General features: G+C 62.8%; 3 non-coding genes and 2 pseudogenes across 3 annotated transcripts; all 5 read left to right on the top strand.

Annotated features, from left to right (window-relative positions):
* Positions 1-3,512: 3,512 nt before the first annotated feature.
* Positions 3,513-3,631, top strand: LOC125974268 (5S ribosomal RNA). The gene has a single exon (XR_007483438.1). It is a non-coding gene; the product is annotated as a 5S ribosomal RNA (ribosomal RNA).
* An 8,376-nt stretch (positions 3,632-12,007) lies between these two features.
* LOC125974253 (5S ribosomal RNA) lies at positions 12,008-12,126 on the top strand. Its single transcript, XR_007483424.1, has one exon. It is a non-coding gene; the product is annotated as a 5S ribosomal RNA (ribosomal RNA).
* An 872-nt stretch (positions 12,127-12,998) lies between these two features.
* Positions 12,999-13,117, top strand: LOC125974356 (5S ribosomal RNA; annotated as a pseudogene).
* Positions 13,118-20,980: 7,863 nt separating this feature from the next.
* Positions 20,981-21,099, top strand: LOC125974266 (5S ribosomal RNA). Its single transcript, XR_007483437.1, has one exon. It is a non-coding gene; the product is annotated as a 5S ribosomal RNA (ribosomal RNA).
* Positions 21,100-21,971: 872 nt separating this feature from the next.
* On the top strand, positions 21,972-22,090 carry LOC125974355 (5S ribosomal RNA; annotated as a pseudogene).
* The last annotated feature ends 4,667 nt before the right edge of the window (positions 22,091-26,757 follow it).

Raw genomic sequence — 26,757 nt, 5'->3', positions numbered from 1 at the left:
CAACACATTGCGCTTCCATGTAGTGTTTTTACCTTTTTCATGACATTTATTTTGATACAGCCAAATGCAGGTTTTGTGCACTTCACTTTTCCGTTGGGCATTCGCGTAGAACCCTATTCCAGTTACGGCCAGATTCTTTTAGACTAGTGGTCCCCAACCTTTCTTGCGCCACGGACCGGCTACGCGTCAGAAATATTTTTGCGGACCTGCCTTTATATATATAAATAAACAATAAATCAATATAAATAAATACTACATTTATAATAAGTATATATACCGTATTTGCCGGTGTATTGGTCGACCTTTTTCGATCCAAAATCGACCGAAAAAAATCGACCTCGACTTATACACCGAGTCATAAAATTTAACTTCGTATTCATCGCTTCAAATGTGATGGTAACCAAGGCCGTTTCTCATGCATCTCATTGTGCGTTGCACTTAGAAAATTTGAACCGGGCGGCGTGCGCGAGTGCGCAGCCCGTTGGAAGTCGAATGAGGCGCCGCGACCACCTCCGCGGTGCTTATAAACAGCCGATCCGCTCGGCGGGGGCTATTTTCGGCCACTTGGCTCGTGCGCACGGCCTCCCGGATGTGCCGGGCGGGTGCGCGAGCTCGCCGGCCGCTGGAAGTCGAATGAGGCGCCGCGACCACCTCCGCGGTGCTTATAAACAGCCGATCCGCTCGGCGGGGGCTATTTTCGGCCACTTGGCTCGTGCGCACGGCCTCCCGGATGTGCCGGGCGGGTGCGCGAGCTCGCCGGCCGCTGGAAGTCGAATGAGGCGCCGCGACCACCTCCGCGGTGCTTATAAACAGCCGATCCGCTCGGCGGGGGCTATTTTCGGCCACTTGGCTCGTGCGCACGGCCTCCCGGATGTGCCGGGCGGGTGCGCGAGCTCGCCGGCCGCTGGAAGTCGAATGAGGCGCCGCGACCACCTCCGCGGTGCTTATAAACAGCCGATCCGCTCGGCGGGGGCTATTTTCGGCCACTTGGCTCGTGCGCACGGCCTCCCGGATGTGCCGGGCGGGTGCGCGAGCTCGCCGGCCGCTGGAAGTCGAATGAGGCGCCGCGACCACCTCCGCGGTGCTTATAAACAGCCGATCCGCTCGGCGGGGGCTATTTTCGGCCACTTGGCTCGTGCGCACGGCCTCCCGGATGTGCCGGGCGGGTGCGCGGGCTCGCCGGCCGCTGGAAGTCGAATGAGGCGCCGCGACCACCTCCTCGGTGCTTATAAACAGCCGATTCGCTCGGCGGGGGCTATTTTCGGCCACTTGGCTCGTGCGCACGGCCTCCCGGATATGCCGGGCGGGTGCGCGAGCTCGCCGGCCGCTGGAAGTCGAATGAGGCGCCGCGACCACCTCCGCGGTGCTTATAAACAGCCGATCCGCTCGGCGGGGGCTATTTTCGGCCACTTGGCTCGTGCGCACGGCCTCCCGGATGTGCCGGGCGGGTGCGCGAGCTCGCCGGCCGCTGGAAGTCGAATGAGGCGCCGCGACCACCTCCGCGGTGCTTATAAACAGCCGATCCGCTCGGCGGGGGCTATTTTCGGCCACTTGGCTCGTGCGCACGGCCTCCCGGATGTGCCGGGCGGGTGCGCGAGCTCGCCGGCCGCTGGAAGTCGAATGAGGCGCCGCGACCACCTCCGCGGTGCTTATAAACAGCCGATCCGCTCGGCGGGGGCTATTTTCGGCCACTTGGCTCGTGCGCACGGCCTCCCGGATGTGCCGGGCGGGTGCGCGAGCTCGCCGGCCGCTGGAAGTCGAATGAGGCGCCGCGACCACCTCCGCGGTGCTTATAAACAGCCGATCCGCTCGGCGGGGGCTATTTTCGGCCACTTGGCTCGTGCGCACGGCCTCCCGGATGTGCCGGGCGGGTGCGCGGGCTCGCCGGCCGCTGGAAGTCGAATGAGGCGCCGCGACCACCTCCGCGGTGCTTATAAACAGCCGATCCGCTCGGCGGGGGCTATTTTCGGCCACTTGGCTCGTGCGCACGGCCTCCCGGATGTGCCGGGCGGGTGCGCGAGCTCGCCGGCCGCTGGAAGTCGAATGAGGCGCCGCGACCACCTCCGCGGTGCTTATAAACAGCCGATCCGCTCGGCGGGGGCTATTTTCGGTCACTTGGCTCGTGCGCACGGCCTCCTTGATGTGCCGGGCGGGTGCGCGAGCTCGCCGGCCGCTGGAAGTCGAATGAGGCGCCGCGACCACCTCCGCGGTGCTTATAAACAGCCGATCCGCTCGGCGGGGGCTATTTTCGGCCACTTGGCTCGTGCGCACGGCCTCCCGGATGTGCCGGGCGGGTGCGCGAGCTCGCCGGCCGCTGGAAGTCGAATGAGGCGCCCGACCACCTCCGCGGTGCTTATAAACAGCCGATCCGCTCGGCGGGGGCTATTTTCGGTCACTTGGCTCGTGCGCACGGCCTCCCGGATGTGCCGGGCGGGTGCGCGAGCTCGCCGGCCGCTGGAAGTCGAATGAGGCGCCGCGACCACCTCCGCGGTGCTTATAAACAGCCGATCCGCTCGGCGGGGGCTATTTTCGGCCACTTGGCTCGTGCGCACGGCCTCCCGGATGTGCCGGGCGGGTGCGCGAGCTCGCCGGCCGCTGGAAGTCGAATGAGGCGCCCGACCACCTCCGCGGTGCTTATAAACAGCCGATCCGCTCGGCGGGGGCTATTTTCGGCCACTTGGCTCGTGCGCACGGCCTCCCGGATGTGCCGGGCGGGTGCGCGAGCTCGCCGGCCGCTGGAAGTCGAATGAGGCGCCGCGACCACCTCCGCGGTGCTTATAAACAGCCGATCCGCTCGGCGGGGGCTATTTTCGGCCACTTGGCTCGTGCGCACGGCCTCCCGGATGTGCCGGGCGGGTGCGCGAGCTCGCCGGCCGCTGGAAGTCCAATGAGGCGCCGCGATCTCCTCCGCGGTGCTTATAAAGTGCCGATCCGCTCGGCTTGGAGCTATTTCCGGCCTCCCGTTGGTGCCGGGCGGCGTGCGCGAGCTCGCCGGCCGCGATCTCCTCCGCGGTGCTTATAAACAGCAGCATGCGCACGGCCTCCCAGAATTTGAACACATTTCGTCAATAAATTTCGCATATTGAATTTTGAAGTTTAATATAATGCAACAATTGAGCTCGACTTATACAAAGGATATATCATAAAATCGTAAATTTCCGTCGAATTTTAGGGGGTCGACTTATACACCGAGTCGACCTGTACACCGGCAAATACGGTAAATACGATTAAATAAAATGATACGACTGGCATAAAAACAAATATAAACCACATAAAAATAAAAGTCACCATTACGTTGAATTATTGGGAGCACCGAGCTTGTTTCTCAGAAACGAGCCGGTCCCATCCAGGCGTAATCGGAGACAATGAAACCCGAAGTGGTTAAGGTTTGTCTTTTAATGCAGGATGCTTGGTCTCCATGTGCCGAAGCAGTTTTGAAGGCTTCATTGGCTCGCTCGCTAGTTTCAGGGGCGATTGTGTCTATAAAATGCAAAATGTTGGGTCACCTCACGGCTTACGGCCATACTACCCTGAGAACGCCCGATCTCGTCCAATCTCGGAAGCTAAGCAGGGTCGGGCCTGGTTAGTACTTGGATGGGAGACCGCCTGGGAATACCAGGTGCAGTAAGCTTTTTCTTTTTCTTATGTGCACTTCAATCGTTTAAGAAGCTATTTTTTACAACACCCATCACGAATGGCATCCGGAAACAACAAGCCTAATTTAAACTCCGACATTGAAACTATAACACGAGTTTGAAAGCTATATTATGTGGTGACATCCACAGCATTGTAGTTAAATTTTTTACCGCTAGAGAGCAGACTATGTACAGTGAGCATGGCTCCCTGTGAACTCAAAGCAGCAGGCTTGACTTGTAAAAGAACCCAACACAACACTTCCATGAAGTAATTGTACTAAGTTCATTTTGTTTTTCCTTATTTAATCACTTCACTGGTTTCTTTTATATCAAACAAATTGTTTTAGGTTATTCACCTGACATGTTGATCCATCAGCTGATAAAGACGCGTCACCATCACATCTGTGACACTCTGATGAAGGCGGAAGAAACCGCCGAAACATGTCAGGTGAATAACCTAAAACAATTTGTTTGATATAAAAGAAACCAGTGAAGTGACTTCCATGAAGTGTTTTTAAACTTTTCAAGGCATTTATTTTGATTCAGCAAAATGCAGGTCGCAACGGCAAATTCGTGCTACCGCATAAAAAGCTGTCAATAACTTTTCATGATAGCCATGTTTCCAGAAAACACCAAAAGCCTTGGAAGAAAGCCTGTTTCGGCCCTGGTTGTAAAAAAAACAAAAAAAAAAACAAAAGGGAAGGGTGACCGTCCGGGAATACCAGGTGCTGAAAGCCTTTTTTTTTTTTTTTTCCCACGTCAATTGTGAAAGGAAACTTTTACCACAGCCATCAAGTCCCGCCGCTGCTTGGCATGGTTTCAGGGGCGATTGTGTCTATAAAATGAAAAATTCTGAGCGGTCTCACGGCTTACGGCAATACTACCCTGAGAGCGCCCGCTCTCGTCCGACCTCGGAGGCTAAGCACGGCCTCCCGGATGTGCCGGGCGGGTGCGCGAGCTCGCCGGCCGCTGGAAGTCGAATGAGGCGCCGCGACCACCTCCGCGGTGCTTATAAACAGCCGATCCGCTCGGCGGGGGCTATTTTCGGCCACTTGGCTCGTGCGCACGGCCTCCCGGATATGCCGGGCGGGTGCGCGAGCTCGCCGGCCGCTGGAAGTCGAATGAGGCGCCGCGACCACCTCCGCGGTGCTTATAAACAGCCGATCCGCTCGGCGGGGGCTATTTTCGGCCACTTGGCTCGTGCGCACGGCCTCCCGGATGTGCCGGGCGGGTGCGCGAGCTCGCCGGCCGCTGGAAGTCGAATGAGGCGCCGCGACCACCTCCGCGGTGCTTATAAACAGCCGATCCGCTCGGCGGGGGCTATTTTCGGCCACTTGGCTCGTGCGCACGGCCTCCCGGATGTGCCGGGCGGGTGCGCGAGCTCGCCGGCCGCTTGAAGTCGAATGAGGCGCCGCGACCACCTCCGCGGTGCTTATAAACAGCCGATCCGCTCGGCGGGGGCTATTTTCGGCCACTTGGCTCGTGCGCACGGCCTCCCGGATGTGCCGGGCGGGTGCGCGAGCTCGCCGGCCGCTGGAAGTCGAATGAGGCGCCGCGACCACCTCCGCGGTGCTTATAAACAGCCGATCCGCTCGGCGGGGGCTGTTTTCGGCCACTTGGCTCGTGCGCACGGCCTCCCGGATGTGCCGGGCGGGTGCGCGAGCTCGCCGGCCGCTGGAAGTCGAATGAGGCGCCGCGACCACCTCCGCGGTGCTTATAAACAGCCGATCCGCTCGGCCGGGGCTATTTTCGGCCACTTGGCTCGTGCGCACGGCCTCCCGGATGTGCCGGGCGGGTGCGCGAGCTCGCCGCCCGCCGGAAGTCGAATGAGGCGCCGCGACCACCTCCGCGGTGCTTATAAACAGCCGATCCGCTCGGCGGGGGCTATTTTCGGCCACTTGGCTCGTGCGCACGGCCTCCCGGATGTGCCGGTCGGGTGCGCGAGCTCGCCGGCCGCTGGAAGTCGAATGAGGCGCCGCGACCACCTCCGCGGTGCTTATAAACAGCCGATCCGCTCGGCGGGGGCTATTTTCGGCCACTTGGCTCGTGCGCACGGCCTCCCGGATGTGCCGGGCGGGTGCGCGAGCTCGCTGGCCGCTGGAAGTCGAATGAGGCGCCGCGACCACCTCCGCGGTGCTTATAAACAGCCGATCCGCTCGGCAGGGGCTATTTTCGGCCACTTGGCTCGTGCGCACGGCCTCCCGGATGTGCCGGGCGGGTGCGCGAGCTCGCCGGCCGCTGGAAGTCGAATGAGGCGCCGCGACCACCTCCGCGGTGCTTATAAACAGCCGATCCGCTCGGCGGGGGCTATTTTCGGCCACTTGGCTCGTGCGCACGGCCTCCCGGATGTGGCGGGCGGGTGCGCGAGCTCGCCGGCCGCTGGAAGTCGAATGAGGCGCCGCGACCACCTCCGCGGTGCTTATAAACAGCCGATCCGCTCGGCGGGGGCTATTTTCGGCCACTTGGCTCGTGCGCACGGCCTCCCGGATGTGCCGGGCGGGTGCGCGAGCTCGCCGACCGCTGGAAGTCGAATGAGGCGCCGCGACCACCTCCGCGGTGCTTATAAACAGCCGATCCGCTCGGCGGGGGCTATTTTCGGCCACTTGGCTCGTGCGCACGGCCTCCCGGATGTGCCGGGCGGGTGCGCGAGCTCGCCGGCCGCTGGAAGTCGAATGAGGCGCCGCGACCACCTCCGCGGTGCTTATAAACAGCCGATCCGCTCGGCGGGGGCTATTTTCGGCCACTTGGCTCGTGCGCACGGCCTCCCGGATGTGCCGGGCGGGTGCGCGAGCTCGCCGGCCGCTGGAAGTCGAATGAGGCGCCGCGACCACCTCCGCGGTGCTTATAAACAGCCGATCCGCTCGGCGGGGGCTATTTTCGGCCACTTGGCTCGTGCGCACGGCCTCCCGGATGTGCCGGGCGGGTGCGCGAGCTCGCCGGCCGCTGGAAGTCGAATGAGGCGCCGCGACCACCTCCGCGGTGCTTATAAACAGCCGATCCGCTCGGCGGGGGCTATTTTCGGCCACTTGGCTCGTGCGCACGGCCTCCCGGATGTGCCGGGCGGGTGCGCGAGCTCGCCGGCCGCTGGAAGTCGAATGAGGCGCCGCGACCACCTCCGCGGTGCTTATAAACAGCCGATCCGCTCGGCGGGGGCTATTTTCGGCCACTTGGCTCGTGCGCACGGCCTCCCGGATGTGCCGGGCGGGTGCGCGAGCTCGCCGGCCGCTGGAAGTCGAATGAGGCGCCGCGACCACCTCCGCGGTGCTTATAAACAGCCGATCCGCTCGGCGGGGGCTATTTTCGGCCACTTGGCTCGTGCGCACGGCCTCCCGGATATGCCGGGCGGGTGCGCGAGCTCGCCGGCCGCTGGAAGTCGAATGAGGCGCCGCGACCACCTCCGCGGTGCTTATAAACAGCCGATCCGCTCGGCGGGGGCTATTTTCGGCCACTTGGCTCGTGCGCACGGCCTCCCGGATGTGCCGGGCGGGTGCGCGAGCTCGCCGGCCGCTGGAAGTCGAATGAGGCGCCGCGACCACCTCCGCGGTGCTTATAAACAGCCGATCCGCTCGGCGGGGGCTATTTTCGGCCACTTGGCTCGTGCGCACGGCCTCCCGGATGTGCCGGGCGGGTGCGCGAGCTCGCCGGCCGCTTGAAGTCGAATGAGGCGCCGCGACCACCTCCGCGGTGCTTATAAACAGCCGATCCGCTCGGCGGGGGCTATTTTCGGCCACTTGGCTCGTGCGCACGGCCTCCCGGATGTGCCGGGCGGGTGCGCGAGCTCGCCGGCCGCTGGAAGTCGAATGAGGCGCCGCGACCACCTCCGCGGTGCTTATAAACAGCCGATCCGCTCGGCGGGGGCTGTTTTCGGCCACTTGGCTCGTGCGCACGGCCTCCCGGATGTGCCGGGCGGGTGCGCGAGCTCGCCGGCCGCTGGAAGTCGAATGAGGCGCCGCGACCACCTCCGCGGTGCTTATAAACAGCCGATCCGCTCGGCCGGGGCTATTTTCGGCCACTTGGCTCGTGCGCACGGCCTCCCGGATGTGCCGGGCGGGTGCGCGAGCTCGCCGCCCGCCGGAAGTCGAATGAGGCGCCGCGACCACCTCCGCGGTGCTTATAAACAGCCGATCCGCTCGGCGGGGGCTATTTTCGGCCACTTGGCTCGTGCGCACGGCCTCCCGGATGTGCCGGTCGGGTGCGCGAGCTCGCCGGCCGCTGGAAGTCGAATGAGGCGCCGCGACCACCTCCGCGGTGCTTATAAACAGCCGATCCGCTCGGCGGGGGCTATTTTCGGCCACTTGGCTCGTGCGCACGGCCTCCCGGATGTGCCGGGCGGGTGCGCGAGCTCGCTGGCCGCTGGAAGTCGAATGAGGCGCCGCGACCACCTCCGCGGTGCTTATAAACAGCCGATCCGCTCGGCAGGGGCTATTTTCGGCCACTTGGCTCGTGCGCACGGCCTCCCGGATGTGCCGGGCGGGTGCGCGAGCTCGCCGGCCGCTGGAAGTCGAATGAGGCGCCGCGACCACCTCCGCGGTGCTTATAAACAGCCGATCCGCTCGGCGGGGGCTATTTTCGGCCACTTGGCTCGTGCGCACGGCCTCCCGGATGTGGCGGGCGGGTGCGCGAGCTCGCCGGCCGCTGGAAGTCGAATGAGGCGCCGCGACCACCTCCGCGGTGCTTATAAACAGCCGATCCGCTCGGCGGGGGCTATTTTCGGCCACTTGGCTCGTGCGCACGGCCTCCCGGATGTGCCGGGCGGGTGCGCGAGCTCGCCGACCGCTGGAAGTCGAATGAGGCGCCGCGACCACCTCCGCGGTGCTTATAAACAGCCGATCCGCTCGGCGGGGGCTATTTTCGGCCACTTGGCTCGTGCGCACGGCCTCCCGGATGTGCCGGGCGGGTGCGCGAGCTCGCCGGCCGCTGGAAGTCGAATGAGGCGCCGCGACCACCTCCGCGGTGCTTATAAACAGCCGATCCGCTCGGCGGGGGCTATTTTCGGCCACTTGGCTCGTGCGCACGGCCTCCCGGATGTGCCGGGCGGGTGCGCGAGCTCGCCGGCCGCTGGAAGTCGAATGAGGCGCCGCGACCACCTCCGCGGTGCTTATAAACAGCCGATCCGCTCGGCGGGGGCTATTTTCGGCCACTTGGCTCGTGCGCACGGCCTCCCGGATGTGCCGGGCGGGTGCGCGAGCTCGCCGGCCGCTGGAAGTCGAATGAGGCGCCGCGACCACCTCCGCGGTGCTTATAAACAGCCGATCCGCTCGGCGGGGGCTATTTTCGGCCACTTGGCTCGTGCGCACGGCCTCCCGGATGTGCCGGGCGGGTGCGCGAGCTCGCCGGCCGCTGGAAGTCGAATGAGGCGCCGCGACCACCTCCGCGGTGCTTATAAACAGCCGATCCGCTCGGCGGGGGCTATTTTCGGCCACTTGGCTCGTGCGCACGGCCTCCCGGATGTGCCGGGCGGGTGCGCGAGCTCGCCGGCCGCTGGAAGTCGAATGAGGCGCCGCGACCACCTCCGCGGTGCTTATAAACAGCCGATCCGCTCGGCGGGGGCTATTTTCGGCCACTTGGCTCGTGCGCACGGCCTCCCGGATGTGCCGGGCGGGTGCGCGAGCTCGCCGGCCGCTGGAAGTCGAATGAGGCGCCGCGACCACCTCCGCGGTGCTTATAAACAGCCGATCCGCTCGGCGGGGGCTATTTTCGGCCACTTGGCTCGTGCGCACGGCCTCCCGGATGTGCCGGGCGGGTGCGCGAGCTCGCCGGCCGCTGGAAGTCGAATGAGGCGCCGCGACCACCTCCGCGGTGCTTATAAACAGCCGATCCGCTCGGCGGGGGCTATTTTCGGCCACTTGGCTCGTGCGCACGGCCTCCCGGATGTGCCGGGCGGGTGCGCGAGCTCGCCGGCCGCTGGAAGTCGAATGAGGCGCCGCGACCACCTCCGCGGTGCTTATAAACAGCCGATCCGCTCGGCGGGGGCTATTTTCGGCCACTTGGCTTGTGCGCACGGCCTCCCGGATGTGCCGGGCGGGTGCGCGAGCTCGCCGGCCGCTGGAAGTCGAATGAGGCGCCGCGACCACCTCCGCGGTGCTTATAAACAGCCGATCCGCTCGGCGGGGGCTATTTTCGGCCACTTGGCTCGTGCGCACGGCCTCCCGGATGTGCCGGGCGGGTGCGCGGGCTCGCCGGCCGCTGGAAGTCGAATGAGGCGCCGCGACCACCTCCTCGGTGCTTATAAACAGCCGATCCGCTCGGCGGGGGCTATTTTCGGCCACTTGGCTCGTGCGCACGGCCTCCCGGATATGCCGGGCGGGTGCGCGAGCTCGCCGGCCGCTGGAAGTCGAATGAGGCGCCGCGACCACCTCCGCGGTGCTTATAAACAGCCGATCCGCTCGGCGGGGGCTATTTTCGGCCACTTGGCTCGTGCGCACGGCCTCCCGGATGTGCCGGGCAGGTGCGCGAGCTCGCCGGCCGCTGGAAGTCGAATGAGGCGCCGCGACCACCTCCGCGGTGCTTATAAACAGCCGATCCGCTCGGCGGGGGCTATTTTCGGCCACTTGGCTCGTGCGCACGGCCTCCCGGATGTGCCGGGCGGGTGCGCGAGCTCGCCGGCCGCTTGAAGTCGAATGAGGCGCCGCGACCACCTCCGCGGTGCTTATAAACAGCCGATCCGCTCGGCGGGGGCTATTTTCGGCCACTTGGCTCGTGCGCACGGCCTCCCGGATGTGCCGGGCGGGTGCGCGAGCTCGCCGGCCGCTGGAAGTCGAATGAGGCGCCGCGACCACCTCCGCGGTGCTTATAAACAGCCGATCCGCTCGGCGGGGGCTGTTTTCGGCCACTTGGCTCGTGCGCACGGCCTCCCGGATGTGCCGGGCGGGTGCGCGAGCTCGCCGGCCGCTGGAAGTCGAATGAGGCGCCGCGACCACCTCCGCGGTGCTTATAAACAGCCGATCCGCTCGGCCGGGGCTATTTTCGGCCACTTGGCTCGTGCGCACGGCCTCCCGGATGTGCCGGGCGGGTGCGCGAGCTCGCCGCCCGCCGGAAGTCGAATGAGGCGCCGCGACCACCTCCGCGGTGCTTATAAACAGCCGATCCGCTCGGCGGGGGCTATTTTCGGCCACTTGGCTCGTGCGCACGGCCTCCCGGATGTGCCGGTCGGGTGCGCGAGCTCGCCGGCCGCTGGAAGTCGAATGAGGCGCCGCGACCACCTCCGCGGTGCTTATAAACAGCCGATCCGCTCGGCGGGGGCTATTTTCGGTCACTTGGCTCGTGCGCACGGCCTCCCGGATGTGCCGGGCGGGTGCGCGAGCTCGCCGGCCGCTGGAAGTCGAATGAGGCGCCGCGACCACCTCCGCGGTGCTTATAAACAGCCGATCCGCTCGGCGGGGGCTATTTTCGGCCACTTGGCTCGTGCGCACGGCCTCCCGGATGTGCCGGGCGGGTGCGCGAGCTCGCCGGCCGCTGGAAGTCGAATGAGGCGCCCGACCACCTCCGCGGTGCTTATAAACAGCCGATCCGCTCGGCGGGGGCTATTTTCGGCCACTTGGCTCGTGCGCACGGCCTCCCGGATGTGCCGGTCGGGTGCGCGAGCTCGCCGGCCGCTGGAAGTCGAATGAGGCGCCGCGACCACCTCCGCGGTGCTTATAAACAGCCGATCCGCTCGGCGGGGGCTATTTTCGGCCACTTGGCTCGTGCGCACGGCCTCCCGGATGTGCCGGGCGGGTGCGCGAGCTCGCCGGCCGCTGGAAGTCCAATGAGGCGCCGCGATCTCCTCCGCGGTGCTTATAAAGTGCCGATCCGGTCGGCTTGGAGCTATTTCCGGCCTCCCGTTGGTGCCGGGCGGCGTGCGCGAGCTCGCCGGCCGCGATCTCCTCCGCGGTGCTTATAAACAGCAGCATGCGCACGGCCTCCCAGAATTTGAACACATTTCGTCAATAAATTTCGCATATTGAATTTTGAAGTTTAATATAATGCAACAATTGAGCTCGACTTATACAAAGGATATATCATAAAATCGTAAATTTCCGTCGAATTTTAGGGGGTCGACTTATACACCGAGTCGACCTGTACACCGGCAAATACGGTAAATACGATTAAATAAAATGATACGACTGGCATAAAAACAAATATAAACCACATAAAAATAAAAGTCACCATTACGTTGAATTATTGGGAGCACCGAGCTTGTTTCTCAGAAACGAGCCGGTCCCATCCAGGCGTAATCGGAGACAATGAAACCCGAAGTGGTTAAGGTTTGTCTTTTAATGCAGGATGCTTGGTCTCCATGTGCCGAAGCAGTTTTGAAGGCTTCATTGGCTCGCTCGCTAGTTTCAGGGGCGATTGTGTCTATAAAATGCAAAATGTTGGGTCACCTCACGGCTTACGGCCATACTACCCTGAGAACGCCCGATCTCGTCCAATCTCGGAAGCTAAGCAGGGTCGGGCCTGGTTAGTACTTGGATGGGAGACCGCCTGGGAATACCAGGTGCTGTAAGCTTTTTCTTTTTCTTATGTGCACTTCAATCGTTTAAGAAGCTATTTTTTACAACACCCATCACGAATGGCATCCGGAAACAACAAGCCTAATTTAAACTCCGACATTGAAACTATAACACGAGTTTGAAAGCTATATTATGTGGTGACATCCACAGCATTGTAGTTAAATTTTTTACCGCTAGAGAGCAGACTATGTACAGTGAGCATGGCTCCCTGTGAACTCAAAGCAGCAGGCTTGACTTGTAAAAGAACCCAACACAACACTTCCATGAAGTAATTGTACTAAGTTCATTTTGTTTTTCCTTATTTAATCACTTCACTGGTTTCTTTTATATCAAACAAATTGTTTTAGGTTATTCACCTGACATGTTGATCCATCAGCTGATAAAGACGCGTCACCATCACATCTGTGACACTCTGATGAAGGCGGAAGAAACCGCCGAAACATGTCAGGTGAATAACCTAAAACAATTTGTTTGATATAAAAGAAACCAGTGAAGTGACTTCCATGAAGTGTTTTTAAACTTTTCAAGGCATTTATTTTGATTCAGCAAAATGCAGGTCGCAACGGCAAATTCGTGCTACCGCATAAAAAGCTGTCAATAACTTTTCATGATAGCCATGTTTCCAGAAAACACCAAAAGCCTTGGAAGAAAGCCTGTTTCGGCCCTGGTTGTAAAAAAAACAAAAAAAAAAACAAAAGGGAAGGGTGACCGTCCGGGAATACCAGGTGCTGAAAGCCTTTTTTTTTTTTTTTTTCCCACGTCAATTGTGAAAGGAAACTTTTACCACAGCCATCAAGTCCCGCCGCTGCTTGGCATGGTTTCAGGGGCGATTGTGTCTATAAAATGAAAAATTCTGAGCGGTCTCACGGCTTACGGCAATACTACCCTGAGAGCGCCCGCTCTCGTCCGACCTCGGAGGCTAAGCAGGGTCGGGCCTGGTTAGTACTTGGATGGGAGACCGCCTGGGAATACCAGTTACCGTAAGCTTTTTTTTTTTTTTTTTTTTTTCTTATGTGCACTTCAATCGTTTAAGCCAAGAACTTTTTACAGCACCCATCACGAATGGCATTCGGAAACTGCAAGCCTAGTTTGAACTCCGACACTGAAACTACAACACGAGTTTAAAACCTACATTGTGTGGCGACAGCCATAGCATTGCAGTTCACGTTTTTACCGCTAGAGGACAGACTATGTACAGTGAATAAAGAGCATGGCTCCCTGTGAACTCAAAGCAGCAGTCTTTACTTGTAAAAGAACCCAGCACAACACATTGCGCTTCCATGTAGTGTTTTTACCTTTTTCATGACATTTATTTTGATACAGCCAAATGCAGGTTTTGTGCACTTCACTTTTCCGTTGGGCATTCGCGTAGAACCCTATTCCAGTTACGGCCAGATTCTTTTAGACTAGTGGTCCCCAACCTTTCTTGCGCCACGGACCGGCTACGCGTCAGAAATATTTTTGCGGACCTGCCTTTATATATATAAATAAACAATAAATCAATATAAATAAATACTACATTTATAATAAGTATATATACCGTATTTGCCGGTGTATTGGTCGACCTTTTTCGATCCAAAATCGACCGAAAAAAATCGACCTCGACTTATACACCGAGTCATAAAATTTAACTTCGTATTCATCACTTCAAATGTGATGGTAACCAAGGCCGTTTCTCATGCATCTCATTGTGCGTTGCACTTAGAAAATTTGAACCGGGCGGCGTGCGCGAGTGCGCAGCCCGTTGGAAGTCGAATGAGGCGCCGCGACCACCTCCGCGGTGCTTATAAACAGCCGATCCGCTCGGCGGGGGCTATTTTCGGCCACTTGGCTCGTGCGCACGGCCTCCCGGATGTGCCGGGCGGGTGCGCGAGCTCGCCGGCCGCTGGAAGTCGAATGAGGCGCCGCGACCACCTCCGCGGTGCTTATAAACAGCCGATCCGCTCGGCGGGGGCTATTTTCGGCCACTTGGCTCGTGCGCACGGCCTCCCGGATGTGCCGGGCGGGTGCGCGAGCTCGCCGGCCGCTGGAAGTCGAATGAGGCGCCGCGACCACCTCCGCGGTGCTTATAAACAGCCGATCCGCTCGGCGGGGGCTATTTTCGGCCACTTGGCTCGTGCGCACGGCCTCCCGGATGTGCCGGGCGGGTGCGCGAGCTCGCCGGCCGCTGGAAGTCGAATGAGGCGCCGCGACCACCTCCGCGGTGCTTATAAACAGCCGATCCGCTCGGCGGGGGCTATTTTCGGCCACTTGGCTCGTGCGCACGGCCTCCCGGATGTGCCGGGCGGGTGCGCGAGCTCGCCGGCCGCTGGAAGTCGAATGAGGCGCCGCGACCACCTCCGCGGTGCTTATAAACAGCCGATCCGCTCGGCGGGGGCTATTTTCGGCCACTTGGCTCGTGCGCACGGCCTCCCGGATGTGCCGGGCGGGTGCGCGAGCTCGCCGGCCGCTGGAAGTCGAATGAGGCGCCGCGACCACCTCCGCGGTGCTTATAAACAGCCGATCCGCTCGGCGGGGGCTATTTTCGGCCACTTGGCTTGTGCGCACGGCCTCCCGGATGTGCCGGGCGGGTGCGCGAGCTCGCCGGCCGCTGGAAGTCGAATGAGGCGCCGCGACCACCTCCGCGGTGCTTATAAACAGCCGATCCGCTCGGCGGGGGCTATTTTCGGCCACTTGGCTCGTGCGCACGGCCTCCCGGATGTGCCGGGCGGGTGCGCGGGCTCGCCGGCCGCTGGAAGTCGAATGAGGCGCCGCGACCACCTCCTCGGTGCTTATAAACAGCCGATCCGCTCGGCGGGGGCTATTTTCGGCCACTTGGCTCGTGCGCACGGCCTCCCGGATATGCCGGGCGGGTGCGCGAGCTCGCCGGCCGCTGGAAGTCGAATGAGGCGCCGCGACCACCTCCGCGGTGCTTATAAACAGCCGATCCGCTCGGCGGGGGCTATTTTCGGCCACTTGGCTCGTGCGCACGGCCTCCCGGATGTGCCGGGCGGGTGCGCGAGCTCGCCGGCCGCTGGAAGTCGAATGAGGCGCCGCGACCACCTCCGCGGTGCTTATAAACAGCCGATCCGCTCGGCGGGGGCTATTTTCGGCCACTTGGCTCGTGCGCACGGCCTCCCGGATGTGCCGGGCGGGTGCGCGAGCTCGCCGGCCGCTTGAAGTCGAATGAGGCGCCGCGACCACCTCCGCGGTGCTTATAAACAGCCGATCCGCTCGGCGGGGGCTATTTTCGGCCACTTGGCTCGTGCGCACGGCCTCCCGGATGTGCCGGGCGGGTGCGCGAGCTCGCCGGCCGCTGGAAGTCGAATGAGGCGCCGCGACCACCTCCGCGGTGCTTATAAACAGCCGATCCGCTCGGCGGGGGCTGTTTTCGGCCACTTGGCTCGTGCGCACGGCCTCCCGGATGTGCCGGGCGGGTGCGCGAGCTCGCCGGCCGCTGGAAGTCGAATGAGGCGCCGCGACCACCTCCGCGGTGCTTATAAACAGCCGATCCGCTCGGCCGGGGCTATTTTCGGCCACTTGGCTCGTGCGCACGGCCTCCCGGATGTGCCGGGCGGGTGCGCGAGCTCGCCGCCCGCCGGAAGTCGAATGAGGCGCCGCGACCACCTCCGCGGTGCTTATAAACAGCCGATCCGCTCGGCGGGGGCTATTTTCGGCCACTTGGCTCGTGCGCACGGCCTCCCGGATGTGCCGGTCGGGTGCGCGAGCTCGCCGGCCGCTGGAAGTCGAATGAGGCGCCGCGACCACCTCCGCGGTGCTTATAAACAGCCGATCCGCTCGGCGGGGGCTATTTTCGGCCACTTGGCTCGTGCGCACGGCCTCCCGGATGTGCCGGGCGGGTGCGCGAGCTCGCCGGCCGCTGGAAGTCGAATGAGGCGCCGCGACCACCTCCGCGGTGCTTATAAACAGCCGATCCGCTCGGCGGGGGCTATTTTCGGCCACTTGGCTCGTGCGCACGGCCTCCCGGATGTGCCGGGCGGGTGCGCGAGCTCGCCGGCCGCTGGAAGTCGAATGAGGCGCCGCGACCACCTCCGCGGTGCTTATAAACAGCCGATCCGCTCGGCGGGGGCTATTTTCGGCCACTTGGCTCGTGCGCACGGCCTCCCGGATGTGCCGGGCGGGTGCGCGAGCTCGCCGGCCGCTGGAAGTCGAATGAGGCGCCGCGACCACCTCCGCGGTGCTTATAAACAGCCGATCCGCTCGGCGGGGGCTATTTTCGGCCACTTGGCTTGTGCGCACGGCCTCCCGGATGTGCCGGGCGGGTGCGCGAGCTCGCCGGCCGCTGGAAGTCGAATGAGGCGCCGCGACCACCTCCGCGGTGCTTATAAACAGCCGATCCGCTCGGCGGGGGCTATTTTCGGCCACTTGGCTCGTGCGCACGGCCTCCCGGATGTGCCGGGCGGGTGCGCGGGCTCGCCGGCCGCTGGAAGTCGAATGAGGCGCCGCGACCACCTCCGCGGTGCTTATAAACAGCCGATCCGCTCGGCGGGGGCTATTTTCGGCCACTTGGCTCGTGCGCACGGCCTCCCGGATGTGCCGGGCGGGTGCGCGAGCTCGCCGACCGCTGGAAGTCGAATGAGGCGCCGCGACCACCTCCGCGGTGCTTATAAACAGCCGATCCGCTCGGCGGGGGCTATTTTCGGCCACTTGGCTCGTGCGCACGGCCTCCCGGATGTGCCGGGCGGGTGCGCGAGCTCGCCGGCCGCTGGAAGTCGAATGAGGCGCCGCGACCACCTCCGCGGTGCTTATAAACAGCCGATCCGCTCGGCGGGGGCTATTTTCGGCCACTTGGCTCGTGCGCACGGCCTCCCGGATGTGCCGGGCGGGTGCGCGAGCTCGCCGGAAGTCGAATGAGGCGCCGCGACCACCTCCGCGGTGCTTATAAACAGCCGATCCGCTCGGCGGGGGCTATTTTCGGCCACTTGGCTCGTGCGCACGGCCTCCCGGATGTGCCGGGCGGGTGCGCGAGCTCGCCGGCCGCTGGAAGTCGAATGAGGCGCCGCGACCACCTCCGCGGTGCTTATAAACAGCCGATCCGCTCGGCGGGGGCTATTTTCGGCCACTTGGCTCGTGCGCACGGCCTCCCGGATGTGCCGGGCGGGTGCGCGATCTCGCCGGCCGCTGGAAGTCGAATGAGGCGCCGCGACCACCTCCGCGGTGCTTATAAACCGCCGATCCGCTCGGCGGGGGCTATTTTCGGCCACTTGGCTCGTGCGCACGGCCTCCCGGATGTGCCGGGCGGGTGCGCGAGCTCGCCGGCCGCTGGAAGTCGAATGAGGCGCCGCGACCACCTCCGCGGTGCTTATAAACAGCCGATCCGCTCGGCGGGGGCTATTTTCGGCCACTTGGCTCGTGTGCACGGCCTCCCGGATGTGCCGGGCGGGTGCGCGAGCTCGCCGGCCGCTGGAAGTCGAATGAGGCGCCGCGACCACCTCCGCGGTGCTTATAAACAGCCGATCCGCTCGGCGGGGGCTATTTTCGGCCACTTGGCTCGTGCGCACGGCCTCCCGGATGTGCCGGGCGGGTGCGCGAGCTCGCCGGCCGCTGGAAGTCGAATGAGGCGCCGCGACCACCTCCGCGGTGCTTATAAACAGCCGATCCGCTCGGCGGGGGCTATTTTCGGCCACTTGGCTCGTGCGCACGGCCTCCCGGATGTGCCGGGCGGGTGCGCGAGCTCGCCGACCGCTGTAAGTCGAATGAGGCGCCGCGACCACCTCCGCGGTGCTTATAAACAGCCGATCCGCTCGGCGGGGGCTATTTTCGGCCACTTGGCTCGTGCGCACGGCCTCCCGGATGTGCCGGGCGGGTGCGCGAGCTCGCCGGCCGCTGGAAGTCGAATGAGGCGCCGCGACCACCTCCGCGGTGCTTATAAACAGCCGATCCGCTCGGCGGGGGCTATTTTCGGCCACTTGGCTCGTGCGCACGGCCTCCCGGATGTGCCGGGCGGGTGCGCGAGCTCGCCGGAAGTCGAATGAGGCGCCGCGACCACCTCCGCGGTGCTTATAAACAGCCGATCCGCTCGGCGGGGGCTATTTTCGGCCACTTGGCTCGTGCGCACGGCCTCCCGGATGTGCCGGGCGGGTGCGCGAGCTCGCCGGCCGCTGGAAGTCGAATGAGGCGCCGCGACCACCTCCGCGGTGCTTATAAACAGCCGATCCGCTCGGCGGGGGCTATTTTCGGCCACTTGGCTCGTGCGCACGGCCTCCCGGATGTGCCGGGCGGGTGCGCGATCTCGCCGGCCGCTGGAAGTCGAATGAGGCGCCGCGACCACCTCCGCGGTGCTTATAAACAGCCGATCCGCTCGGCGGGGGCTATTTTCGGCCACTTGGCTCGTGCGCACGGCCTCCCGGATGTGCCGGGCGGGTGCGCGAGCTCGCCGGCCGCTGGAAGTCGAATGAGGCGCCGCGACCACCTCCGCGGTGCTTATAAACAGCCGATCCGCTCGGCGGGGGCTATTTTCGGCCACTTGGCTCGTGCGCACAGCCTCCCGGATGTGCCGGGCGGGTGCGCGAGCTCGCCGGCCGCTGGAAGTCGAATGAGGCGCCGCGAACACCTCCGCGGTGCTTATAAACAGCCGATCCGCTCGGCGGGGGCTATTTTCGGCCACTTGGCTCGTGCGCACGGCCTCCCGGATGTGCCGGGCGGGTGCGCGAGCTCGCCGGCCGCTGGAAGTCGAATGAGGCGCCGCGACCACCTCCGCGGTGCTTATAAACAGCCGATCCGCTCGGCGGGGGCTATTTTCGGCCACTTGGCTTGTGCGCACGGCCTCCCGGATGTGCCGGGCGGGTGCGCGAGCTCGCCGGCCGCTGGAAGTCGAATGAGGCGCCGCGACCACCTCCGCGGTGCTTATAAACAGCCGATCCGCTCGGCGGGGGCTATTTTCGGCCACTTGGCTCGTGCGCACGGCCTCCCGGATGTGCCGGGCGGGTGCGCGAGCTCGCCGGCCGCTGGAAGTCGAATGAGGCGCCGCGACCACCTCCGCGGTGCTTATAAACAGCCGATCCGCTCGGCGGGGGCTATTTTCGGCCACTTGGCTCGTGCGCACGGCCTCCCGGATGTGCCGGGCGGGTGCGCGAGCTCGCCGGCCGCTGGAAGTCGAATGAGGCGCCGCGACCACCTCCGCGGTGCTTATAAACAGCCGATCCGCTCGGCGGGGGCTATTTTCGGCCACTTGGCTTGTGCGCACGGCCTCCCGGATGTGCCGGGCGGGTGCGCGAGCTCGCCGGCCGCTGGAAGTCGAATGAGGCGCCGCGACCACCTCCGCGGTGCTTATAAACAGCCGATCCGCTCGGCGGGGGCTATTTTCGGCCACTTGGCTCGTGCGCACGGCCTCCCGGATGTGCCGGGCGGGTGCGCGGGCTCGCCGGCCGCTGGAAGTCGAATGAGGCGCCGCGACCACCTCCTCGGTGCTTATAAACAGCCGATCCGCTCGGCGGGGGCTATTTTCGGCCACTTGGCTCGTGCGCACGGCCTCCCGGATATGCCGGGCGGGTGCGCGAGCTCGCCGGCCGCTGGAAGTCGAATGAGGCGCCGCGACCACCTCCGCGGTGCTTATAAACAGCCGATCCGCTCGGCGGGGGCTATTTTCGGCCACTTGGCTCGTGCGCACGGCCTCCCGGATGTGCCGGGCGGGTGCGCGAGCTCGCCGGCCGCTGGAAGTCGAATGAGGCGCCCGACCACCTCCGCGGTGCTTATAAACAGCCGATCCGCTCGGCGGGGGCTATTTTCGGTCACTTGGCTCGTGCGCACGGCCTCCCGGATGTGCCGGGCGGGTGCGCGAGCTCGCCGGCCGCTGGAAGTCGAATGAGGCGCCGCGACCACCTCCGCGGTGCTTATAAACAGCCGATCCGCTCGGCGGGGGCTATTTTCGGCCACTTGGCTCGTGCGCACGGCCTCCCGGATGTGCCGGGCGGGTGCGCGAGCTCGCCGGCCGCTGGAAGTCGAATGAGGCGCCCGACCACCTCCGCGGTGCTTATAAACAGCCGATCCGCTCGGCGGGGGCTATTTTCGGCCACTTGGCTCGTGCGCACGGCCTCCCGGATGTGCCGGTCGGGTGCGCGAGCTCGCCGGCCGCTGGAAGTCGAATGAGGCGCCGCGACCACCTCCGCGGTGCTTATAAACAGCCGATCCGCTCGGCGGGGGCTATTTTCGGCCACTTGGCTCGTGCGCACGGCCTCCCGGATGTGCCGGGCGGGTGCGCGAGCTCGCCGGCCGCTGGAAGTCCAATGAGGCGCCGCAATCTCCTCCGCGGTGCTTATAAAGTGCCGATCCGCTCGGCTTGGAGCTATTTCCGGCCTCCCGTTGGTGCCGGGCGGCGTGCGCGAGCTCGCCGGCCGCGATCTCCTCCGCGGTGCTTATAAACAGCAGCATGCGCACGGCCTCCCAGAATTTGAACACATTTCGTCAATAAATTTCGCATATTGAATTTTGAAGTTTAATATAATGCAACAATTGAGCTCGACTTATACAAAGGATATATCATAAAATCGTAAATTTCCGTCGAATTTTAGGGGGTCGACTTATACACCGAGTCGACCTGTACACCGGCAAATACGGTAAATACGATTAAATAAAATGATACGACTGGCATAAAAACAAATATAAACCACATAAAAATAAAAGTCACCATTACGTTGAATTATTGGGAGCACCGAGCTTGTTTCTCAGAAACGAGCCGGTCCCATCCAGGCGTAATCGGAGACAATGAAACCCGAAGTGGTTAAGGTTTGTCTTTTAATGCAGGATGCTTGGTCTCCATGTGCCGAAGCAGTTTTGAAGGCTTCATTGGCTCGCTCGCTAGTTTCAGGGGCGATTGTGTCTATAAAATGCAAAATGTTGGGTCACCTCACGGCTTACGGCCATACTACCCTGAGAACGCCCGATCTCGTCCAATCTCGGAAGCTAAGCAGGGTCGGGCCTGGTTAGTACTTGGATGGGAGACCGCCTGGGAATACCAGGTGCAGTAAGCTTTTTCTTTTTCTTATGTGCACTTCAATCGTTTAAGAAGCTATTTTTTACAACACCCATCACGAATGGCATCCGGAAACAACAAGCCTAATTTAAACTCCGACATTGAAACTATAACACGAGTTTGAAAGCTATATTATGTGGTGACATCCACAGCATTGTAGTTAAATTTTTTACCGCTAGAGAGCAGACTATGTACAGTGAGCATGGCTCCCTGTGAACTCAAAGCAGCAGGCTTGACTTGTAAAAGAACCCAACACAACACTTCCATGAAGTAATTGTACTAAGTTCATTTTGTTTTTCCTTATTTAATCACTTCACTGGTTTCTTTTATATCAAACAAATTGTTTTAGGTTATTCACCTGACATGTTGATCCATCAGCTGATAAAGACGCGTCACCATCACATCTGTGACACTCTGATGAAGGCGGAAGAAACCGCCGAAACATGTCAGGTGAATAACCTAAAACAATTTGTTTGATATAAAAGAAACCAGTGAAGTGACTTCCATGAAGTGTTTTTAAACTTTTCAAGGCATTTATTTTGATTCAGCAAAATGCAGGTCGCAACGGCAAATTCGTGCTACCGCATAAAAAGCTGTCAATAACTTTTCATGATAGCCATGTTTCCAGAAAACACCAAAAGCCTTGGAAGAAAGCCTGTTTCGGCCCTGGTTGTAAAAAAAACAAAAAAAAAAACAAAAGGGAAGGGTGACCGTCCGGGAATACCAGGTGCTGAAAGCCTTTTTTTTTTTTTTTTTCCCACGTCAATTGTGAAAGGAAACTTTTACCACAGCCATCAAGTCCCGCCGCTGCTTGGCATGGTTTCAGGGGCGATTGTGTCTATAAAATGAAAAATTCTGAGCGGTCTCACGGCTTACGGCAATACTACCCTGAGAGCGCCCGCTCTCGTCCGACCTCGGAGGCTAAGCAGGGTCGGGCCTGGTTAGTACTTGGATGGGAGACCGCCTGGGAATACCAGTTACCGTAAGCTTTTTTTTTTTTTTTTTTTTTTCTTATGTGCACTTCAATCGTTTAAGCCAAGAACTTTTTACAGCACCCATCACGAATGGCATTCGGAAACTGCAAGCCTAGTTTGAACTCCGACACTGAAACTACAACACGAGTTTAAAACCTACATTGTGTGGCGACAGCCATAGCATTGCAGTTCACGTTTTTACCGCTAGAGGACAGACTATGTACAGTGAATAAAGAGCATGGCTCCCTGTGAACTCAAAGCAGCAGTCTTTACTTGTAAAAGAACCCAGCACAACACATTGCGCTTCCATGTAGTGTTTTTACCTTTTTCATGACATTTATTTTGATACAGCCAAATGCAGGTTTTGTGCACTTCACTTTTCCGTTGGGCATTCGCGTAGAACCCTATTCCAGTTACGGCCAGATTCTTTTAGACTAGTGGTCCCCAACCTTTCTTGCGCCACGGACCGGCTACGCGTCAGAAATATTTTTGCGGACCTGCCTTTATATATATAAATAAACAATAAATCAATATAAATAAATACTACATTTATAATAAGTATATATACCGTATTTGCCGGTGTATTGGTCGACCTTTTTCGATCCAAAATCGACCGAAAAAAATCGACCTCGACTTATACACCGAGTCATAAAATTTAACTTCGTATTCATCGCTTCAAATGTGATGGTAACCAAGGCCGTTTCTCATGCATCTCATTGTGCGTTGCACTTAGAAAATTTGAACCGGGCGGCGGGCGCGAGTGCGCAGCCCGTTGGAAGTCGAATGAGGCGCCGCGACCACCTCCGCGGTGCTTATAAACAGCCGATCCGCTCGGCGGGGGCTATTTTCGGCCACTTGGCTCGTGCGCACGGCCTCCCGGATGTGCCGGGCGGGTGCGCGAGCTCGCCGGCCGCTGGAAGTCGAATGAGGCGCCGCGACCACCTCCGCGGTGCTTATAAACAGCCGATCCGCTCGGCGGGGGCTATTTTCGGCCACTTGGCTCGTGCGCACGGCCTCCCGGATGTGCCGGGCGGGTGCGCGAGCTCGCCGGCCGCTGGAAGTCGAATGAGGCGCCGCGACCACCTCCGCGGTGCTTATAAACAGCCGATCCGCTCGGCGGGGGCTATTTTCGGCCACTTGGCTCGTGCGCACGGCCTCCCGGATGTGCCGGGCGGGTGCGCGAGCTCGCCGGCCGCTGGAAGTCGAATGAGGCGCCGCGACCACCTCCGCGGTGCTTATAAACAGCCGATCCGCTCGGCGGGGGCTATTTTCGGCCACTTGGCTCGTGCGCACGGCCTCCCGGATGTGCCGGGCGGGTGCGCGAGCTCGCCGGCCGCTGGAAGTCGAATGAGGCGCCGCGACCACCTCCGCGGTGCTTATAAACAGCCGATCCGCTCGGCGGGGGCTATTTTCGGCCACTTGGCTCGTGCGCACGGCCTCCCGGATGTGCCGGGCGGGTGCGCGAGCTCGCCGGCCGCTGGAAGTCGAATGAGGCGCCGCGACCACCTCCGCGGTGCTTATAAACAGCCGATCCGCTCGGCGGGGGCTATTTTCGGCCACTTGGCTTGTGCGCACGGCCTCCCGGATGTGCCGGGCGGGTGCGCGAGCTCGCCGGCCGCTGGAAGTCGAATGAGGCGCCGCGACCACCTCCGCGGTGCTTATAAACAGCCGATCCGCTCGGCGGGGGCTATTTTCGGCCACTTGGCTCGTGCGCACGGCCTCCCGGATGTGCCGGGCGGGTGCGCGGGCTCGCCGGCCGCTGGAAGTCGAATGAGGCGCCGCGACCACCTCCTCGGTGCTTATAAACAGCCGATCCGCTCGGCGGGGGCTATTTTCGGCCACTTGGCTCGTGCGCACGGCCTCCCGGATATGCCGGGCGGGTGCGCGAGCTCGCCGGCCGCTGGAAGTCGAATGAGGCGCCGCGACCACCTCCGCGGTGCTTATAAACAGCCGATCCGCTCGGCGGGGGCTATTTTCGGCCACTTGGCTCGTGCGCACGGCCTCCCGGATGTGCCGGGCGGGTGCGCGAGCTCGCCGGCCGCTGGAAGTCGAATGAGGCGCCGCGACCACCTCCGCGGTGCTTATAAACAGCCGATCCGCTCGGCGGGGGCTATTTTCGGCCACTTGGCTCGTGCGCACGGCCTCCCGGATGTGCCGGGCGGGTGCGCGAGCTCGCCGGCCGCTTGAAGTCGAATGAGGCGCCGCGACCACCTCCGCGGTGCTTATAAACAGCCGATCCGCTCGGCGGGGGCTATTTTCGGCCACTTGGCTCGTGCGCACGGCCTCCCGGATGTGCCGGGCGGGTGCGCGAGCTCGCCGGCCGCTGGAAGTCGAATGAGGCGCCGCGACCACCTCCGCGGTGCTTATAAACAGCCGATCCGCTCGGCGGGGGCTGTTTTCGGCCACTTGGCTCGTGCGCACGGCCTCCCGGATGTGCCGGGCGGGTGCGCGAGCTCGCCGGCCGCTGGAAGTCGAATGAGGCGCCGCGACCACCTCCGCGGTGCTTATAAACAGCCGATCCGCTCGGCCGGGGCTATTTTCGGCCACTTGGCTCGTGCGCACGGCCTCCCGGATGTGCCGGGCGGGTGCGCGAGCTCGCCGCCCGCCGGAAGTCGAATGAGGCGCCGCGACCACCTCCGCGGTGCTTATAAACAGCCGATCCGCTCGGCGGGGGCTATTTTCGGCCACTTGGCTCGTGCGCACGGCCTCCCGGATGTGCCGGTCGGGTGCGCGAGCTCGCCGGCCGCTGGAAGTCGAATGAGGCGCCGCGACCACCTCCGCGGTGCTTATAAACAGCCGATCCGCTCGGCGGGGGCTATTTTCGGCCACTTGGCTCGTGCGCACGGCCTCCCGGATGTGCCGGGCGGGTGCGCGAGCTCGCCGGCCGCTGGAAGTCGAATGAGGCGCCGCGACCACCTCCGCGGTGCTTATAAACAGCCGATCCGCTCGGCGGGGGCTATTTTCGGCCACTTGGCTCGTGCGCACGGCCTCCCGGATGTGCCGGGCGGGTGCGCGAGCTCGCCGGCCGCTGGAAGTCGAATGAGGCGCCGCGACCACCTCCGCGGTGCTTATAAACAGCCGATCCGCTCGGCGGGGGCTATTTTCGGCCACTTGGCTCGTGCGCACGGCCTCCCGGATGTGCCGGGCGGGTGCGCGAGCTCGCCGGCCGCTGGAAGTCGAATGAGGCGCCGCGACCACCTCCGCGGTGCTTATAAACAGCCGATCCGCTCGGCGGGGGCTATTTTCGGCCACTTGGCTTGTGCGCACGGCCTCCCGGATGTGCCGGGCGGGTGCGCGAGCTCGCCGGCCGCTGGAAGTCGAATGAGGCGCCGCGACCACCTCCGCGGTGCTTATAAACAGCCGATCCGCTCGGCGGGGGCTATTTTCGGCCACTTGGCTCGTGCGCACGGCCTCCCGGATGTGCCGGGCGGGTGCGCGGGCTCGCCGGCCGCTGGAAGTCGAATGAGGCGCCGCGACCACCTCCGCGGTGCTTATAAACAGCCGATCCGCTCGGCGGGGGCTATTTTCGGCCACTTGGCTCGTGCGCACGGCCTCCCGGATGTGCCGGGCGGGTGCGCGAGCTCGCCGACCGCTGGAAGTCGAATGAGGCGCCGCGACCACCTCCGCGGTGCTTATAAACAGCCGATCCGCTCGGCCGGGGCTATTTTCGGCCACTTGGCTCGTGCGCACGGCCTCCCGGATGTGCCGGGCGGGTGCGCGAGCTCGCCGGCCGCTGGAAGTCGAATGAGGCGCCGCGACCACCTCCGCGGTGCTTATAAACAGCCGATCCGCTCGGCGGGGGCTATTTTCGGCCACTTGGCTCGTGCGCACGGCCTCCCGGATGTGCCGGGCGGGTGCGCGAGCTCGCCGGAAGTCGAATGAGGCGCCGCGACCACCTCCGCGGTGCTTATAAACAGCCGATCCGCTCGGCGGGGGCTATTTTCGGCCACTTGGCTCGTGCGCACGGCCTCCCGGATGTGCCGGGCGGGTGCGCGAGCTCGCCGGCCGCTGGAAGTCGAATGAGGCGCCGCGACCACCTCCGCGGTGCTTATAAACAGCCGATCCGCTCGGCGGGGGCTATTTTCGGCCACTTGGCTCGTGCGCACGGCCTCCCGGATGTGCCGGGCGGGTGCGCGATCTCGCCGGCCGCTGGAAGTCGAATGAGGCGCCGCGACCACCTCCGCGGTGCTTATAAACCGCCGATCCGCTCGGCGGGGGCTATTTTCGGCCACTTGGCTCGTGCGCACGGCCTCCCGGATGTGCCGGGCGGGTGCGCGAGCTCGCCGGCCGCTGGAAGTCGAATGAGGCGCCGCGACCACCTCCGCGGTGCTTATAAACAGCCGATCCGCTCGGCGGGGGCTATTTTCGGCCACTTGGCTCGTGTGCACGGCCTCCCGGATGTGCCGGGCGGGTGCGCGAGCTCGCCGGCCGCTGGAAGTCGAATGAGGCGCCGCGACCACCTCCGCGGTGCTTATAAACAGCCGATCCGCTCGGCGGGGGCTATTTTCGGCCACTTGGCTCGTGCGCACGGCCTCCCGGATGTGCCGGGCGGGTGCGCGAGCTCGCCGGCCGCTGGAAGTCGAATGAGGCGCCGCGACCACCTCCGCGGTGCTTATAAACAGCCGATCCGCTAGGCGGGGGCTATTTTCGGCCACTTGGCTCGTGCGCACGGCCTCCCGGAT

The sequence above is a fragment of the Syngnathus scovelli genome, chromosome 8 (genome assembly GCF_024217435.2).
Source record: "Syngnathus scovelli strain Florida chromosome 8, RoL_Ssco_1.2, whole genome shotgun sequence".
In the NCBI taxonomy this organism is placed as follows: domain Eukaryota; kingdom Metazoa; phylum Chordata; class Actinopteri; order Syngnathiformes; family Syngnathidae; genus Syngnathus; species Syngnathus scovelli.
The sequence above is the reverse complement of the archived record's forward strand: the minus strand, read 5'-3'. Positions and strand labels throughout refer to the sequence as shown.